Source organism: Antechinus flavipes, chromosome 4 (assembly GCF_016432865.1).
Source record: "Antechinus flavipes isolate AdamAnt ecotype Samford, QLD, Australia chromosome 4, AdamAnt_v2, whole genome shotgun sequence".
NCBI classification, from domain to species: Eukaryota; Metazoa; Chordata; class Mammalia; order Dasyuromorphia; family Dasyuridae; genus Antechinus; species Antechinus flavipes.
In genome coordinates, this window is record NC_067401.1 from 156,748,765 (window position 1) to 156,757,189 (window position 8,425).

General features: G+C 33.5%; 1 long non-coding RNA gene across 1 annotated transcript; it reads right to left on the bottom strand.

Moving 5' to 3' along the window:
• Positions 1-694: 694 nt before the first annotated feature.
• Positions 695-7,721, bottom strand: LOC127558984 (uncharacterized). Its single transcript, XR_007953049.1, has 2 exons — positions 7,630-7,721; positions 695-3,106 (listed from the first exon to the last, which is right to left on the bottom strand). It is a non-coding gene; the product is annotated as an uncharacterized LOC127558984 (long non-coding RNA).
• Between the last annotated feature and the right edge of the window lie 704 nt (positions 7,722-8,425).

Sequence of the window (8,425 nt, forward strand, 5' to 3'; positions counted from 1 at the left end):
TGAACTCAGAAAGATGAGTCTTCCTGACTCCAGACCCACCTAATTGCCCTAAATTGTAATACAGAAATATTTAACAAAATAAATAAAAAATAATATATGGTCTTCTAAGTCAATATGTAGGGTTCATTATGTATAGTATAACGACCTTTATTCCAATAAGTTTACTCCATTGTTCGAGACTACCAGTTTATTTATGTATTTACTCATCCTTCTCCTTAGACATTTCTTCTTACCAGCTTCTAAAAGGTAAAAACTGTGAAATTTGTAATTTTTATCATGACTGGGACTAGACAGTACTTTGCAAAAGATAAGCACTTAATGTTTATTGAATGGTATTTAATGATTATCTTAATTATTCTAGGCTCCAAGATACATGCTTAGGAGCTTTCAGGTTTTAGAAGACTTTAAAAGTTAGTGGGAGCAGAACTAATGATCTGGTGTTCCCTTCCCTAGGTTTGGGGGAGACAAAACAGGAATATGGAATTCAGAGTTGTAGCTGTCTTCTTCACCATTCTCTATTTTTATTCCCCCATCCTACTATACAAATTCATCTAATTACCACTCATCCTAATTACCAGAAAAGTCATAATTGAGCATTAAGGATTAAATGAGGGTGGAAATAAATAGGGAACATGACTCTTTTACAATACTAACAAAATCTAGGACAAGAAGTAAAATGATAGAAAAACAAAAACAGGAATGCAACTATGTCTTTATTCATCATCATAGGCTTATGGAAAAGTTTTAAAAAACAGGCAAGGCACACTTTTCACCTTATAGGTAATTCTAGATAATTCAGTCAAGATGGGCTCACTCCCCTTCTTCCAATATGCAATACACAAATCTCCTGACACCAAGAGTCAGAGGTTCTGAAGTCTTAAATCAGGAGTTCCCAAACCTCATACATTTTTAAACTAACTTTATAAAAAAAGTTCTTAGTGACTAAAAATTATTCATAAAACAATCTACTTGAAAAAATTCTTGGGTTACTTATAAGTTTACTATATTTTAATGATAGCAGAAATAAATCATAAACATACAGTAAATTAATGTAACAAATAAATATTATATTATACTATCATTTAAATTGTTCACATTTTAACCTAAAAATATAAACAAAATAAAATTACATAATAGGCAGGCATGTTTATCAGCAAAATGTTTCTTAAAATTAATGCATTGATAATATTGTTATTTATAATTTTTTTTATATTTTGGATCATTTACATGTCCCATTGTTTTCCTCTTCTCACATGCTACCAGAGATACAGTCCTTAAAATTATGAAAAAGAACCAGAAAAAAATTCAACTATAGATATAGATATGCACTATTATATGCAGGGGGGAAAAAGTGGTGTGATTGTTTTAGTCACTTTCTTCACATATTTTTAAATTGTTTTTGAGAATAGTTGGATCAATTCACAGCTCCACCAATAATGCATTGGCATGCCCAACTTTCCACAACCCCTCCTACATCAACTATTCTCTTCTTTTATCATCTTTGCCAATTTGCTAGCTGTGAGGCAAAATTTCAAGGTTGTTTGGATTTTCATTTCTTTTGATTTTAGTGATTTGGAGCATTCTTTCACATTGTTGTTAATAGTTTGCAAATATTCTTTTAAGAACTGTTTGTTCCTCTCTTTTGTACATTTAAATCATGTTAACTTTTAACTTTGCTGCCTTATCCGCCAGATTTTCCTCCACTTCAGTAGTTTGGTATTCCAAATCTCTCTTTCACTTCTTGGAAAGATTCTATCCCATAGAATTTTTGTTGTTTTATTTTTTTTTCTAATCTGCGAATTGATTTTTATTAGTGCATTGAGAGCTATCACTCTTGACATATATATTCCAATTTTTTTTCTTTTGAACTACTCTGGTATTTCATGCTTTCTTGAGATTTTCCACATCTTGTATTTCATCAAACATTTTTTCACTTTTCTTAATCTTGTAATATTTGTTAAAAGAACTTCATAATCCTTTGTAATCAGACTTCTAGTTTTTTAAGATGTGTTAATTTATCTGATTGCACTGTTTTTATTAAGTGTATTTTTTCTTCTCTAAATACTGATACTTCTACCATCACTCATTTTCTGATTCTACCCTTCTCTAATGACTATATTCTTCTGCCCTGCCCCATAGCTGGGCAACCAAATTATTTTAACTTTTACCATCCTTCCATGTTGGGAGATTTTAGATCTAATTCACTGCATCTCTCTGCCTTAAGTAGGGAGCTAAGGGAAGAGGTGGAGAGAGAAAGGAATAGGACAGGCCCCAGATGGATTTTCTTCCCATTTCCTTCAAATACCATTCATTCATACTGACTCTCTACCCATTTCTCCCTATAATCTATTCATTCCCTCTATGGTTGGACTGAATAATTTTTATAAGGTTGGCAAGGATAGAGAAAATATTGCCAACAGTCTACTATACCTAAACTCTATTAAGATCATCTATGCGCTATTATATTTTTACCTACTTTATTAAATGTTTCCCAATTATCAAAAAAGTGGTCATATTTATGTAGAAATTGTACTCAGAAATATCTAAATATTTTGGCCATTACTTCCCACTCCCACTTCAGATAGTCTCATACTATATTTCTCACAATTTAGAGAATTCTGTAAATGAGCTCTGAAATCCAGAAAACTATAATATTATTCTGACATTATTAACAGAGACAAACATTCATGTCCCACATTCTCTCTTCCAAAGTGATAATCTTCAACTCTGAAAGATTAAAAATTTACTTGTGCCATCATGTTTTTACATTTCTTACAAGGAATCAAGTCTTTGGAGATACATTCTGTGTTTCTTCTAACTTTATCTCTTTGACCCTGTGAATCATTTAAAATGGAAAATGATTGGAGACTTTGATGAACCTTAGTAGTAATAGTTATGTCTTGGATACAGGTTTTGGAAAGAAGATAAATTACCCAATTAACTATGTCAGGACTATACATATAATTGCTTCTGCTATACCCCACTGAAGTAGGGAGATATCAACCCCTATGACTTTCAGTCTCTATGGTGCAAGATTATTTGGCAAAAGTCTTCTTCTTCATGCTTTTCTGTATGTCCTCTCTGATATTCCAGTGAGCCTGTGATCCTGCAATAGTACACAAGGAAGAGCATTATTACACTGTGACTTCCTTGAGGAACGGAACTATTTTATGGGTCCCTAGGAGGGTTGCCTTTTTCGTATTCTCAAAGCTTAGCACTTGCCTGGAGCATAGTAAGTGCTTAATATCCCTGTAGACTGACTACCTGAAGGAAACAAATAGATAGAAGTATTACTGTTATTTGCAAAAGGAAAATTTGAGGTGTTACAGTTTCTGAAGCAGTTTCAATCAGATGCTACAATGAATAACTCACAGCACTTATTTTGATACTTTGACCTTTGTACACACACACTTTCATAAAGTAAACAATTACTTGGAGCCAAAGAACTAGCTGCTATACTGATAAAAGGAGTCAATAATGGTCATGTGGTCCAGAAATTCCATTCAATTTCATATGTATTAAGTATGAGAAACATACTATACTACATGCCAAGGTAGATACAAAGGTAAAACACGACACAACTACTGCCCTCAGGAGATTACACGTTAGTCAGAAATTCTTAACCAAGGAAGATTGGATCAAATTAAACATCTTTCCTTTCACTCTTTGGAGGAATATGTAATTGCATGAATGAGTTTTTGTGAAGAGAATAAGGTATTAGTTGTACAAATACAGGAATGGTAGAAAACCTACAAGTGCAATTTGAGTTTGAGGAACTATAAGGGTTTTTTTTTTTTTGAAGTGTAATAACGATGACAATAACAATAACACTTTCTAGACACTATAATGATTTTTTAAAGATTTACAAAAGCATGAAATAAATTAGTCAATGCTGAAAGCAATAGTGTTTGTTTGTTTGTTTGTTTGTTTTTTGATACATTTAAGACATCCAGAAAAAAACTGAGGGTGAAGTAGAAGTAGAAGCATTATCAGGGAAGTATCCATCCTCTTGCCAAAATGAAGGAATAGGGTAAACCTGGGACAGCCAACAAGTCCAGAATAAGAAGGGGAAGATAATGAAAGGAATACAACCAAGCAGGTATGTTGCTAGAAAACCTAAAGCCAGATTAAGATAAAGAGAAGAAATTCACATTGATCTTACAAGAGGAAGCTCCTCTCAGGACTCAGCACACTGAGTTCCTAGCAATTTGATGAAAATTCATTCAATTCTCAACCTGACTTAATCTGACTTAGAAATCCTAGGTCACTAACATTCCATGATTCAAGGAAACTCAGGAAATCGTGAGAGAATTTGATGTTTTATAGGGAGTGCAGAGTCCTGACCAGTTGTATCTGTATGGTTTCCAATCTCTGATATCAACAACAAGGAAGTGTCAATTAGGAAGGAGGCTGAAAGTTTTTAGGTTGGAAAGTTCTAGAAGATTCACTTTGTGTGGGAATTCTAGAAAAGCCAAGAGAAGGCGTTTAGTTACACAAAGATCACCTGTTAAAGAATAAACTGGAAAACTAAAGGTTTTCCTATAATATAGAAAAATAGCATTTTATTGTTTACAAAGTAATTTTACATATTTATGGGAGCATAGATCTAGAGTTGGAAGAGACTTAGATACCATCTAGTTTGAACCCTTTGTTTTGCAGATGAAGAAATTAAGACCCAGAGAAGTTAAGTGAATTGGCTAACTAGCAGACTTCTTGACCAGTATTCTAAATACATTGAGTTTGCTAACTTGACAGGATAGGTATTTATAGATGAGAAAATTTAAATTTAGCATCATAAGCTAGGTCATTCAAGAAGGCTGTAAGCAAAACCTTGTAAGGTGATCCTTACTGATAAATTTGAAGTCATAATACTTTGAAATCATTAAAATAAGTCCAACAAAATAGAAAGGGGGAAAAAACTCTTTAGATCAACAAAGTCAAGTAGAGTAATAAACTGACTCTGTGGAGATCAGGCAGTCTTGGAATTTCTGATTTTTTTGTCTGGGGATTTGCTTGTTCAGGGTTTTTCACACCATACTGATTTTAAATATGTCTACCAATACTGTCTGGAACTACTGACAAGAGCTCAGAGCCAGAACCCCTGCAGCATGCATATATTATACCTTCATCACAGAAGTTTTCCCCTAGCCAGGTATTGAAGCCTGTGAGAATACTAGCGTTGAAATGTTTGAACTAAAGCTTCTGGCTAATTCTGATATATTATCATTGAGTTTCTATTTCCTTTCCAGTCAACCAAAGTACTGAATGAATTTAACTACAATTCCATTAGGAATTCAGTATCTCCTTGCCCATTTGCCAGTACCTGAAGGTGGCTGCAGTTCAAACACTGTGGTACTAGCTCTTTCTGAGTCTTCCAAAATTGGAAGTACATTGTTGTACTTCAGCAATGCCCCCACACAAGTGTCTTCCTAGCATACTTTTACCTTCCTTTTATGTGTTATCTTCCTCCATTCTACTATAAGTACCTTGTCAGGAAGATTTATCTTTCCTTTTGTTTGTTTTTGTTTTCCCAGAACTTAACAGGATCTAGAGACATAATAATATTAACAATAACAATGCCTCTTAGCCTGACTTAATCTGACTTAGAACTCCTGGATCACTAACATTCCAATAATTCAAGGCAACTCATGGAATCTTGAGAGAATTGTGTGTTTTATAGAATTGGGTGTAAAGTACTCCCTACAGTTATGGTTCAGTCATGTATGACTCTTCGTGACTCATTTGGGATTTTCTTGACAAAGATTCTGGAATGGTTTACCATTTCCTTCTCCAGCATTTTACAGATGAGGAAACTGAGGCAAACAGAATTAAATGTCTTGCTCATGGTCACATAGGTAGTAAGTGTATGAGACCAGATTCAAATGAACAGAGATGAATCTTCCAGACCCTAAACCCATCACTCTATCAACTGTGCCCTCTAGCTGCCCCAGTGATAAGTGTGTGTACTTGTATATACATACATTTGAACAGATAGGAAAAAAGGCAATTGTCTCACTATTGGGATGCATAGCAAGACATACATGTTTAGAATTTCATTTGCCTTATCAATCATTTTTATTATATAGAAAAGAGTGAAAACATATGTATTGCTATAAAAGAGCTATAAATAGCATGGTTCAAAATTAAGAAACAAAAAGTGTTCCCTGTCATCTGACATGATTATAATATGATGTATGTGAAGGCAAATCTCCCAAAGGAACAACTGCATTGTTTCTTATATTTATTGTACAATAGGCAAGGGACTCTGCTATTTAACACCTTTATCACAAATTTGTATGGAATACTTATTAAATTTTGAGACAAGATAAAATGGGAGGCAGAGCTAATATTTTGGATGATGGTTCCAAAAAGATCTGGACAGGCTAGAAGGTGAATGCAATAATAATATGAAAATGAAGAGACAAAAAAGGAAATCCTAAACTTGGACATCAAAGTGAACTTGAATCTCATTATAAGAAGGCGAGACATTGCTAGACCAACTGATATTAAAAAAAAAAAAAAGATGTGGGAGTTTTAGAAGAGTGCAAGTACAACATGAGTGAACACATCAATATTGCAACAATAAGAACTAATATATTTTTGGACTATGTGCCTCTCTTAATCATAACATCCAGAATGAAGGAATCTCCATACTTCACTTCTCAGACCACATATGGAATATGATTTTCAGTTGTGTTTGCCAATGTTAGAAAGGAAATTGGTAGGCTATAGAATGTCAGAAAGGGAGTCACCAAATGGATTATGATTAATAGAACTAGAAATGTTTAAACTGAAAAGAAAATCTAAGGCGGAACATGATAGTTTTCTTCAAGTGGTTAAATATCTTGAGAGATACTTAGGAAGTAAATTAGAAGAGAGATTAGGACTAAAATCATAATTAGAGCCAAAAGGGAATTAAGAAGTTATTTAGTCCAATTCCTTCATTTTATAGATGAGGAAACTGATGCCCAAAAAGAAGAAATGATTTGCCTAATCTTGCAAAGGCAGCAAGCTTCAAATATCAAGTCTGAACTCAAGTTCTCTGAATTCAGAATTTTTTCCATTATATCATAACTTGCCCAGTCTGCTTGGCTCCAGATAGAAGAACTTGGAGAGACAAATTTAGACTTGTTGTAAGGAAAAACCTACAAACAATTAGAACAATCTAAAAGTATAATGAACTATAGAATGAACTGCTTTAGAATATGCTGGTGCAGAAATGAAATTCAATAAAAGTATAGTAAGGCACCTTTTTCCAGGGAAAATAATAGTTTATTTACAGGGCATGAACCTAATACTAAAGAGGTCAATGGCTAGTCTAGATTTAAGCCAAGGACCCCAATATTAAGGAAAATGAGTTTTCTAAGATTAGAACAAAGAACAGAACAGAGTAAGTGACATCAAAGAATTAAAGACAATGTGATTAATTATATAACTGAAGCAGAGAGAAAATGTTACTAGTTGGAAGTTGGGAATGAAACCTAGCAATCATGCCCTCCTTCCCTCCTGTGACCAAGAAGTGTTCATTGTTTAAATCCACCTGCAATGTCAGAAATAATAGACCAGATATTCTTGACAGATATTTCAGTGGTGCACAGATATTGAACCAGACTCAATAGTATCACTCACCTCTTTCAAGGATTAGTAGAATTCTTTGAAGTATAGTGATCAACAGCAGAAGTTGATGTCCAATCGACTCATTACAGAACAGCTGAATCTCTGCACAAAGTTCAGAGACAAAGAATCATGACTTAGGCAGTTACAGGACATTTTCAATTAAGTACATAAAAATGATACAGAATCACTTTAATCTTTCAGTGATTTTTCCTTTATTAGAGATCAGCAAGATAAAATTGAATAACTACATGTCAGGGATGGTTTAAAGGAGATTGCTGCACATGGTGGGATTAGATTTATCAATGACTTCTTTTTCTGCACATTACTAGAAGATGTCACTTAATGGAAACTTGATTTTTATTTTGAGATTCTATGAATTTGTACATTTTTACAGAGAAATACAAGAAGTACACGTGGAGAAAAAAGGTTGGTAATTAAATATAATTAGTTCATTGTTTCTGTTTTATTTGCTTCTGCTTGCATGACAGGAGTGTGCTAATTGATCATTCTGAGTAAGCAATTAGCCTCATTTTATCAAGAGAAAAAGTAGAAAACTTCCTCGTCCAAGTAAATTAAGCCTTATTTAGGCAGCCAAGTGCAATAAATGGAAATAGCAAGACAGTTTATTACAGCATTTATTGACAAAAGTTAGCAGAGAAAGCTTTAAAAAAATTTAAAGAAGTAAATACTACACTTTCTTCATCTAAGCATAGAGAGAATGGACAATTTTCTGCTAGTGTCAAAAACCTATATATGCACAAATGGGCCTCCATTCTGGAAGAGAAAATAAAGAGGCTGGAAGAATATC